Below are 11,933 nucleotides of genomic sequence, written 5' to 3'. Positions count from 1 at the left end.
CGCTGCGCGAGGCTGGGGCAGGTCGGGGCGGGGTCTCGGGCGTGTGCCCCACCCGTGCGGACACGGGGCCGGGCGCGTGCTCACGCGTGTGTCTGGGACGCAGGTAAGCGTCGGGGTGCCCCTGCGGGGCGGGGCGATGCCCCGGGAGCCCTTGGCAAGGTCACTGCGGGGAGGCCGGGGGCTGGCCGCGGCGACCTGCGGCCCAGGTCCGTGCCCAGCCGCGGCGGAGCTGTCACGTGCTGGAGGCGCTCCCCGCAGCCCGGCCGCCCAGGGGTTAACGGAGGCTGATGAAACGGGCATGGGCCGGGGGAGTCCCCTCCTCCTCCGCGAGGTCGGAGCCGCCTTTTCCTTTCACCTGAGGAGCAGGAAGCAGGTCCCCTCCCCGCCAGGATCCTGCTTCGTTCCCTATATTGCCTCTGTCATCCCTGACAGCTGCATCCCTCTTCCTGGGTGTTTGGATCAGGGTGTTGTCCAGAGCTGGGGGCTTGGCTCCACCTGTGTTGGTCCAGGAGGAAAGGATGCAGGGTAAAGGCATGAGCAGAGAGAAGCCAGTTTTTGTTGCTTCATTTTGTTTCCCACATCTTGGCTTTTAGAGGTGCAGGCTAAGCCATGGCAGAGCCTCATTTAAAATGCATTATAAATGCGGAGTCATACATTGAAAATGCATTATAAATGCGGCCTCATGCAGTCTTAACTCTGCCTCCTTGGACGTGGCAAGAGGGGTAGTGAATATAACCATACCTTACCCCTCTCTAAGCAAACTTGCACTGTTTCTGAGTCCAGTGCGGCCCCAAAGCATCTGTGTAACGTGTAGCACCCCACCAAGATCCTTGGTGCTCTCCCTTGGATCCAGGGAGAGCTTAATCTTGGTGGACAGGGGCTGATTTCTTTTCATTCACTGTGTTATGTTACTGGGAAAACTATGACATTCTGATTTTAACTTAATGAACCCTGATATTGTGTTGCCTTTTAATATCTCATTGTACCTCTAATAAAAAAAAAATGCAAGCTTATTGGTTGCGTCACAGAATGTCTCCCTTGGAGAGCAAAAGGATGCCTTATCTGCACTAATCATAGCAAACCTTGTACATATTGTTGTGGCAGTGTTACTATGTACTGGACTGGACTAATGTAGATAGGTCTTGCATGTTTTTATCACAGTGTTGGAGGAAAAAAAACCCCCAACTCAGGTTTTCTAGGTGTGATGATTAATGTGTCCTATCAGCTCTAGCACGCACCTACTCTGTTATTAGCACTAGAGCAGATGGTGTTTTGCTTAACACACAAAAAAAGGATTAGGGGGGCGCTTGGAGGAACAGAACCCAACCAGGCACCGTCATTTTCTAGTATAGTTGGAAGTGAAGCTAAGGCCTGTTGGTGTGATTGCGAATGATGGAGATAATGCATACGACTGCTGGCACTAAGTTAGATTTCTTAACTATTTGCTTCCAGATTTTTTTAGACCATGAGCAAAGGGTAAATATATACTATGTGTATATATGTTTTTGGAGAAGGAAATCTTTCAACTTGACACTCTTGAAAATATATGCAGATAGTTCTGTTTAAACCTAGTCTAGCTTAATTGGATGCTGGGGCCTGTACAGATGAAGTTTCCTTTTTGAAGTTCATAAAGGACAAATCGGGCCTACCTAACTAGATCAATGCTTGTATGGCCTATCAGGATTGGTGTCTGAAGGGAAATTGGTAGAAGCAGGATTTGAAGTTTAGTAAAATGATTGACTGAAGTCTCAAATTATTTTTCTTCAAATGAATTACAATGGACTTTGATTTGACATGGTCTGTGGGATCAAAACTTCATAATATTAATAAAGCATATTAAGTAGCAGAGAAAGCTCATAGGGAAAGCCAAGTAGTGAGTTTAACATCTTCCATTTTTCTGTTTACTCCTTCTGCTGAATGTTAGTGAAAAACACACGTATTAGCAAGTTACGAAAGCTGATGACCTAGAGAGATTTAAAATTAAGGACAAATTTAACTTAGAACAGTGCATCTAGTATATGTGGGGAAAAGTGCTGGAAATACCCGTTCAGTAGGAGAATGATATTTTGAAAACAAGACTATATGGAAGAACTAAGATTGAGAGTGGTTAGAAAGTTAGACATGAATTTGATACTTTTACTGCTATACTCTGCAATTTTTGAGCTTCTCTTGGTAGAAGCATTATGTAATTGAGTCTGGAGTGTGCTAATCTTTCCCTTGGGGCTTTTGGCTAAGATTAAGTGTAACAAGATGAATACTTGGTATGTTCTCTGTTTAGGGTACAGTTGCGGATGGTCACTGTCTATGGTCAACTGGCCGTCTCGATTTCTGCTATCATCCTTTGGCTCTGTTGTGACTGTACTGGGGATGTTCCAGGTGCAAATCCAGTTCAGAAAGATACTGACATATTAGAAGGAAAATGGAAAAATCTGACTTGGTCAGGAGCTTGGAATAACTGATTTGGAAGCAAGAATTAAGAAGCAAAATGTATAGTTTGGCTAAATGTTTAAGGTGGAGGTGTGAAATGCTGTAGTTTTTAAGTATGCCAGAGGTATAAATAATCAGGAGGAGAAAGAAACCTGTTAGTGATTCAAGAATGTGTAATTATGAGAAATGGTGTGAAAATGAGCAGAAGAGATTGAATCATGAGATGTATTTTTTTTAAATTGGACACCCTTCAGGGTGGAACATTCAGTGTACTTTAGCCCCTAGAAAGTTAGGCAGGTTGTCTTAATAAATTTTAAACCTAGAAAGCACATTATGATCACACCATCAGAGCTCGTGCACAACAGATCCATCAGTAATTCTTGCATGTATCACTTAACTTCTAGCTAAGCCAAAGAATGTCTTTAGAAAGACATTCAGCCTTTTCTTTGAAGACTTCCAATGATAGAGACTCCATCACATCCCTATCAGACTATTTCAATGGCTAGTGACCCTTACTTAAAAGTGCATTCTATTTCTAGGCTGAATTTGTCTGTTAGAGATGGAGTGGCCAGTTTAAAGAGACTCTAAAGCATCAGCTCAGAGCACCTGTCACTACAAATGACTTGCTGCTCTAAACCTAAGACACTGTCACCCAGGCTAGGAGTTGCTTTGAAACCCAACAGCCACTAAACACTGAGCTGTCTTGCTAACTGGTACTGACTACTTTTTTTTCTTTACTGACTAGTTGGCAAGGCTTATTCTGCTCCAGTCAGAGGTACTCTGTGCATGAGTCTAAACTATTCATTCTGAGACAACTTTTGCTACACATTAAGAAACTGTAGCCCAGTGAGAATGCTGTATATCCAGGTTATTAGTGTGAAATAATAATTAATCAATACAGTAATGGAGTAATGCAGCCTGTGCATTTCTGTTTCTTCCATAGCCTGCTTAACGCTTCACAGATGTTTGCAGTCTCAAAAGAGGGGCGGGATATCAGTTCAGTCATGAAGAAATGATCCCAGGGGGAAGGAGGTATCCCTCTCCCCATTTTATACACAGGGAAATGAGCCACTGAGTGTGCAACTTGGCCGGTGTCATAGCATTTGATGAAGTAGGCTGTAGCCTAGCAGAGCTCATGCCTCTCTGAATGACTTAGTCTGTAAAGTGCCACACTGCCCTGTCCTCTGCCTAACTTCAGACTAACACGGCTAACTAACTACCTCTGTCTTGACCAACATCAAACAGGGTGTTGTGCCAGACCTAGGATTTGAACTCGTATTCCTGAATCCCTTTTCATTGCCTGAATTTAAAAAGGGCATCTTTTCTCTTGATTTTGCTGTGTCTCTCTCCTTTATTATGGTTGTAAGCTGTAGTGTTCACAGTTGGTTTCTCTTAGCTGGAAGAAAATTATTCCTCTCTCATACTGTGTACCACTTTGGGGGCACTTCTGTTTCTTCTCATGTTTTGGGTCCTTCAAGATGTGTTCTGCTGGAATTTGATACTTTTTGGTCCAGGCCAGGGAGAACTCCAGATTGCAGTGGTTGGAGATTCCTGTCCTTTCTGGGTGAAGTGAATTTCTTGCTGGTTAAATGTGTTGAGTTGACAGTTCCAGGTATGAATCTTCTGCTTGTCCATAGAGTAGGTATTCCTCTACTTCATTTCTTACCAGTACAATTAATTTGTGTTCCTTGTGGGGAGAATTGTCATGGTCCTTTTTGCCTGGTCCTTTGTGGGTACATCGTTAAATACTGTGAACTCAAGGGCCTAATTAACACCTCTTCTGAAGGCAGTTTTGGTGAGGAGGATGTATCTTCTCTAGAACAAAGCAGATACCCACCAAATTCATTTCTCACAAGCGTTGCTGAACAACCATTTGATGGTAACTATGTTTCCAGCAATTAACTAACTGGTATGAAAGGGGTGATGTTGTGTTAGCCTTTGCCACAGAGTTCTGCCAGAGCTGATATAGCTCTGCCAGCAACACTCCTGGTAGGGATGCATTTCCTGGAGTTTGTGTCATGAGGAAGATGGGGTAGATCTGTCAGTAGACCTCCTGCTGGCAGAGCTGTGGCCATGCCGGAAGGGCTGGCCATTGCTGCTGTAGTTAAAACATCATTGGCTCCTGTAGGGTAGAGTTCAAAAGCCGTGTTTCCCTTTTTCCCTTGACCATCTCATCGCTCTCGTCTTCTTACCACTTTTTGTGCATGGACTCTTAATGAGAACTGGATTTTCCATTCTCTCTTCATCATGGTGTTGGTGCTTAGTTTGGAAGGACCTTGTGCAGCCCACCATCCTGTCTCCTGCTTAGCTCTAAAATAGTTGTTGGCAAGTAACTTTTTCTTCAACCTTCCCTGACAACACTTCGTACAATGCTTTTGTGGCACTTGAGAACAAGTCTGTCAAACTGGAATCTCCCACATGCCAGAATACTAACCCCAAAGGCACTGAATCCATCCTCTGCATCACTTCCTGTCCTGACCAGAATGAGAACAGAAATTGTAAGAACGTAGTAGAAGGCTGGTGTGGGTTGGGAGGATCTGGGCCACAGTTACATGTATAGACAGTTTGAAGAAGGCATGAAGTACTAGACATGAAGCCCATAAAGTGGGATGAAGTATGTTTGTTGGGGAAGGGGGAAGTCACAGTGACTGGTCTGGAAGTGAAGTGGCAGGGGGGTAGGTTACTGAGTGCTAAGTCAGGGACTAGGTACATTCCAAAATCTATTCAACTTTGGATTTATGCATTTCTCAATTTCATGCCCTTTGGAGATGCACAGAAACTACTGATATCATTTATCAGTGTTCCCTTCCTGATCCCTTCTCTTTTCTAGTGAATAGTTTTTTTCATCAATCAGTTGGCTAGGACAGAGGAGTTCACTTCATTTGCAGCTTTGATATGCATGAGTATATTGTGAGGATCCTGGGGAGCAGTTTCTTGACCTGTTGCATTTCTTCCCCAAGAAGGAGAACTGAAATTCCATCTTAAGGATTCCGTGAAAGATATTACTTATGAAATAAATAGCATGAACAACTCCTGGACTTCAGATCTGCCTAAGAGGAGGCTATCAATCATATATCGTAGGAACGTAGCGCCGGAAGAGACCTCATGAGCTTCTGCCCTCTTTTCTCTGTTGTCTGGCTAGGTCACTTCTGATTTGTCTACTGCTGTCTTGCGATGTCTCTTCGTGTGGGCATAGAGCAGCTCCAAACAAGGGACTATCTGGAGGGTGGCATAGTGACATCAGAGAGGGCTCTGATGAGAAGTGAATAATATAAGGGTTCACTTCTTGTTAGTTTGGATTCAGCAACTCCCTTGTTTTAAGTGCTTTGTACGTGTTGCCTTACCATCGTATCAAAGCTGCTTTTTAATTTTTCATGGCTGTCGATCTCCAGTTTATCGCTTGTGAAAAAAGGCCTCTCAGCATCTATAGTGTCTGAACTCTGGCCTGCTTAATGCATACAGAAGTGAATATAGGACTGGAAAGGACCTCTCGAATCATTAAATCTAGTCCCCTGCTGCTGCAGGCAATGCTGATAATTGGAACAAAATTTAACCTAAGAATATCTTCTAGTAACATATCGAAGGGGGGGAGATGAGCAGGGTACTAGCTCTGAGCACTGACCCTGGGGGGCTCAAAAATAACAGCAGCTGTGTTGCTGGCCTGGCTACAGCTGGGCTGCTGCCCCCTGTGTGACTACTGTCCAGGGTGCTCAAGTGTCCAGCTATACCTCTGGTATCTTCCCTTTAGAAACAAGCAACTATGATGTTGTATCTAAAAATCTAATGCCATGGCACTTGAGGAAGATCCCGACTAATCCAGTTCAGGGCAAAACAACTTGTGATTTTGAATATTGTACAACCTGTATAAACAGACTTTGAGCTGTAATTTAAAGACAGATGGCAAGCTGATGAAGTAGGGGGAAACTGCTGCAGATGGAAAGATATGCATCAGAGAAGGCTCTTGCAGCTGTCACAGCAAGCTTGCGTGAGGTGCAGACAAGAGGATGGGCTGAAAAAGCATGGATAGAAGTGAGAAAGACAATACTCTAAGATGCAGCTTACCAAAACAAATCCCTGGAAGTTAATTTAAAAAATAAGATCAATCTTTAGCTGGATCCTTCAGATAAAGGGGAACAAAAAGTTGTCTTGGGGTGTGAGTGTTGGGATTTCTCTTATGTGAGATGGACAGCACTATTCTGCACACACCGGCATCATAGAGAGTTCTGGGGAAGATTATATATGTGATCTGCAGTAGATGGGGATTAATTCTGTAGATCCTTCTGTGATTACCCTGCACATCACCATGATGGCTAGTTATGTTTCGCTGGTCCCTCAAATTATGCATCATCACTGTCGCTTTCCCATGAAACAGGTTTTATACTATTGAAGAAAAAAGATATAAATACGTTGGTTCAAAGACTTCACTCATATGCTGCAGTCCCTCTCATGACTTCCAGCTCATTTCTGTGGCCAGTTCAAGGCCCTGGTCTTGCTTTTCAAAGCCAGCAGTGGGTGGAGCCCCAGCTAAGTTAGTGGCCATGTGGCTGTTAATGGAGACGGCTGTCTGTGCTTCTTTAGAGCAGTGTTTCTCAACTCGTGGGTTATGACTCAAAAGTGGGTCGCAAGAATATATGAAAGAGTTGTGAACAAACTTTAAAAATGGATTCTCCTTTAAAGGAGAAAAACTTGGGAAACCACGGCTTTTCCCTTGCTGGCTGGCAGAGTTCCAAACTGCAAGGGGCTGCTTGGGGCCCTCCTATGCCCCACACTGTCACCCCCCTGCCCTGTGCACTGAGGAGCTGGGGCCTGGGGCAGTGGGTTGGGAGTGAGGAGCACTGGATTGGGGCTGGCCATCAATGTTTACAAATGGGTCCTGGTACAGAAAAGGTTGTGAACCACTGCTCTAGAGAGAGGTAGTTAGCCATGTTAGTTATAAATCAGGCTTCTGCAGGTCAGGGTGGCACCTTAGAGACTAATGGTTCAGAGGGTCATAAACTTTCATAGGTGACAGCCTACTGCATCAGATGCTGTTGTGGTCACCTACAACAGCTTATGCCTCTGAACCAGTAAGTCTCTGAGGTGCCACCCTACCTTGCCTTATGCTTCTCTAGGGCAAATTATCTTTTATTGGCACTTCTGCCCTCTGACTTGAGTCTCATGCTTGCATTAGTAGGTGGAGAGCCTTCCTAGAGATGCTAGCGGAAGGTTAAAACTCAAAAGGGCCAAAAATGGGGAGTTGTATAGAGCTACTTTGGAGAAGCAGGATCCTGTGTGTGGTTGTGATGGCGTTTTATCAGCTGATGAGTGCTGTTGTTTTTCAGCTATGTGCAGTTGAGCACTACTGCTACTTTGTATTCAGGGCTGGGGGAAGTCCTTATGATTGGGAGGCTAGAGCATGAGGTGTAGATATTACACCATCATCTGGTGTGGGAAACGTCAGGTGTGCAAGAGGAGGCTGTTTAATTGATGGCTTCAAGTGGCCCTTGTGCCTGGGTGAAGCTTGTTTGTGGTGTGGGCAGTGCTGACAGCTTTGGTTGCTGAGTGGAGAGGGGGAGGGCTGCAGCTACTCTATAAATAGCTCTGACAGCCTGAGATCTGGGGACAGAGATTGGGTTGCTATGGTGACTGATCTGAATCAGATTACCTGCAGCTCCTATTCTCCAGTTTATGCATGCCTGGTGGCTGTATGGTCTTACATTTGTTGGAGGATGCTGTGATCAAATACTCAGCCAAATAGACAGGATAGAGGAAGGAAGCAAGTTCTTAGCTAGTGTACAACAAGGATGGTAAAACCAGTTACTACAGTAACCTAGAGCCGGAATCATTCAGGCTGTTATCTTGTGATGCTGTGGTAATATCCTTGTCTGAGGGGCATGTAGTATTTGTCTCTGTATTATTCTGGTTGTAGTAACCTGCGTAGGCGTGTTGACAGATAAAGCTAGCTGCCTCTTACCTTGCTCAGTGTGACACGGAGGCAGCTTTCCCATCCAGCCTCCAGAGCAAGAGTGATGTGGATTGGAGAACTGACTTTGAGTCTAGAGTGCATTTCTAAATCAGCACAAGGGTGCCAGTGGTTTGGGGAGGCCGGGAGAGAGAGAATATTTTTTCTGTGTGAAAGCTGCTTTCTAGGTATGGTACGGTGGCTGTGGACTGCTCTCCAGAAGGGCTGTTTTTTGTTTCTGATTATGAGCCTTGTCTTGGGGCTCGTGCACTAATTTGCTTGGGCGTTTGTACATGCCATGGGGGTTTACTTCAGTTTAATTCTCCCCCAGTTGAAGTGGTGGGTCTTTAAAAACACCACTTCAGTTTAGGGCGAAGTAACCTCTATAGCATGTACACAAGGGTTAGGCCTGATCCTTACCTGCCACTCCAGCAGTGGGGAGGGGAGGGTGAGCTGCCCAGGGAGCTGGGGGCGGGGATGGTGCTTCCCTCCATAGCAGAGGGGGCACCCCCAGGCGGCACCCGCCTGCAAGCACCCAGCCCAAGCAGTCCCAGAGGGCACCGCAGCTGTGGAGGGAAGCACTGGACCACCATGCAGCACAAGCAGGCTCTGGGGAGGGAAAAACAAAGGATCAGGCTCATCACTTTTTTTTTTTTTTTTTTTTCTTCCCTTCAGTGGAGCCTGCTTGCATAGGCTGCCGCTGGGCTGCCTGCAGAGCCCCTGCTATGCATGGGGCCAGGTGCTTCCCTCCACCTCAGAGATGTTTTATTTTGCTGCGTCCCAAAGTCATGTAGTGCGCATTACGCCGCTGGCATGTCTGCAGTGCTTTTAAAATGCATCCTGTCTATCCTCAGAGCCATACCTGTGTATTAGTATATTTGGAGCATGCAGTCTCTGCATGCTTTGTTGGCTTGCCCAGGCGGAGTGCAACGTGCAGATGCAGGTGAAGTGGCTGCGCTGGTACAGCAAGTCCTTCCAGCTCTGCCTATAGAAACTGCTCTGATTTCTGGCAAACTCCTTCAGTGGGCCCTGGAGCAGCCAAGGCCTATTTTGAGTAGTTCTCAGCTCAGCTGCAAAAGTGTCCTGAAAAACAAGGATTATAATTTCCATGCAGTTATTTTCATCTAAATGTCCCAAGCAGGTTGACACCCTATTATATTGGGTACTCTAAATGCAAACTTTTTTAGACCTATTTTAAATGTTTAGTGTTAAAGCAGCCAAAATAGAAAACTTCATGCACATATGATATTGGGGTTTATGGTCTGTTCCTGTGAGAGGTTAATATGAATACCATATATGTTAAACTTATGAGTAGCTGTTCATGAACAACAAAACTTTAAAAAAACAACTTGAATGTGAAATTGCAGGAGAAGAAATCATCCACAGACTGGATTGTATTAAGTATGATCTCAACAGAGATTATGGATTTTTATTCCATTACCTGTACTAGCTTTTATAACCCCTCTGTTCCTCAGGGGGTTAATTTCTTTGTTTATCTCATTTTATTCCTTCAATTTACCTTCTTTTCTTTAGCGGTATACCCCTTCTTACTCCTTTCTTCCCCTATCCTTTGTATATAAATTATCTTATTCCTTTCTCTTTAGTAGCCCTGGTCTCTGCAAGTCCATTCCTACCATTCTCTCTACAAATCCATTCATGAGATTTATTGCTATGGACCACAGCCTGGTAAAAGCCAGTTTGAATTCATAGAAATGGAGACACAATGTTAGAGATGCCAGCTACAAACCTATATTGGGGATGAATGCTGCCAAGTATCAGGTCTCATCTCAGGAGAATGTTAACGGATGATGAGCACAGCCACAAGAAACGCTAATAACATGCTTCAGTGAACAAGAGTTCCTGTGGGACCTATCCAGTAATTCTGGTTAGCCCTTCCATATCTTGCTCTGTTGTGTACACTGGCAGAGATCAAGGTCCTGTACATATGCCACTCCTTGAACTGATGACTGTAGAGATTTGAATCAGATTTTTACAGAATCCATCTATTAGGGAACCAGCAGAGCATCTGTTGTGCCAGATACTAGCTAGGGATAATGAAGGGGGCCCGTTCAGGTTGCAGCTCAATGCAGACACCTGGAAAGGGAGAGCTCAGAATCCAATGGCTGGAAAATAATGATTCCTTAGTCTTAGGTGCTTTTATTTTCTTGAGTGACAGATTTACTTTACATAAGAACATGAGAATTACCATTTCCTGGGTCAGACCACAGGTGCATCTTGCTCAGTATCCCATGTCGCATGGTGGCACGCTGAAAGGGGGAGTGAACAGGGTATGACCAGAGTTTTCTCCACTGTTCCTCTCTTCCTTGCAGCCTCCAGCATTTGAGGTTTAAGAAGTTCTAATTTGGGGGCTGTATCCCTAACTCCTGTGCTCAATAGGTACTGATGCCCCTTTCCTCCAACAATCTGTCCAATCCTGTTTTGAATCTAGCTAAACTGTCAACTTCCACAACATCCGGTGGCAATGAGTTCCACACTTCAATTACATGCTGTGTAAAAAAGAACTTCCTTTTGTTAGTTTTAAGCTTACTACCTACAAGGTTCATTTTATGACCCCTAATTCTTGTTTTGTGAGAGAAATAATAAATTCCTGTTAGCTTTCTCCATTTAATATTTTGTGAACCCTTATCAAGTTTCCCCCTCAAGCATCTCTTTTTTTTAAACTGAATAGGCCTAGCCTCTTTAGTCTGTCCTCATATGGAAACCCCTCCATGCCACTAATCATTCTTGTTGCCCTTCTCTGGACCTTCTCTAGTTCTGTATTCTTTTTGAAGTATGGGGACCAGAACTGGACACAGTATTCAAGCTGTGGATATACCATGGATTTATAAACGATTGCTTACAATTCTCTTCTTAAAAATCCCAAACCTTTTTGATGGCTGCTGAGCATATTGATGGCTCCTGGGCATATTTGGCTTTCTAAACAAATTAGGAAGAATGTGACTGGCTTTATCCCAGACAGAAAATTATCTCAGGTGGAGCAGATTTATTTTTTTTGGTCTTTTCTCATCAAAGGGTAAATGAACACTATGGCTTGCATGGCAGAAGTTGGACTTAGCAAAATTAAGTTGGTATCCAGAAATCTTATTGCTCATTGTAAATCAGTTTGGTGATATGGAGGTTGACTGTTTTGCATTTGTCGCCCATTAAAGTGTTCTGTCACCTCAGGACCCAACATGATGAATGACCACTTGAACAGTTTCTGTTGTTTCTGTCCTATCTTTTCTAGCACTATATAAAAGACAGGAAGGAGAGAATGGCAGTGATACTGTGTTGTCTGTCTGTGCTTCTCTGCCTGAAGAGGCTATATTTCTTGAGCCTGATTAGCTACATATGGGACTTTCTCATTTCCCTGCTATGCAAAAGATGTCTTTTATTGTAAAAAAGCAAAAACAAATACCCCAAAAGAAAACAAACAACCCTCCCAACAGTCCTCATACTAGACAGGTAAAAAAAATGAACACTAGAAAGAAATCAGATGCGACTTATTCTACTGGCTGATGCAATATCCATAGTTTAACTCAGGGGTGTCCAATTTCAGAGTGGC

At 44.3% G+C, this 11,933-nt stretch overlaps 1 protein-coding gene across 22 annotated transcripts in view; it reads left to right on the top strand.

The window, feature by feature from the left end:
- Window positions 1–83: 83 nt before the first annotated feature.
- Window positions 84–11,933, top strand: part of MADD (MAP kinase activating death domain) — a 160,657-nt gene continuing 148,807 nt past the window's right edge. For 12 of the 22 annotated variants that reach the window (XM_019519263.1, XM_019519257.1, XM_019519260.1 and 9 more), the window contains exon 1: window positions 3,379–3,459. The gene's annotated coding sequence lies outside the window, so the exon portion shown is untranslated. Of the gene's footprint in view, window positions 104–3,377; window positions 3,460–11,933 lie in introns of those variants that run through there. The other 10 variants (XM_019519251.1, XM_019519247.1, XM_019519244.1 and 7 more) reach the window with 2 other exon arrangements.

This window comes from Gavialis gangeticus, unplaced genomic scaffold (genome assembly GCF_001723915.1).
Source record: "Gavialis gangeticus isolate Ggan-Ray unplaced genomic scaffold, GavGan_comp1, whole genome shotgun sequence".
Lineage (NCBI taxonomy): Eukaryota > Metazoa > Chordata > Crocodylia > Gavialidae > Gavialis > Gavialis gangeticus.
Note: the sequence above shows the minus strand (reverse complement) of the source record. Positions and strands in the feature narration are given on the sequence as shown.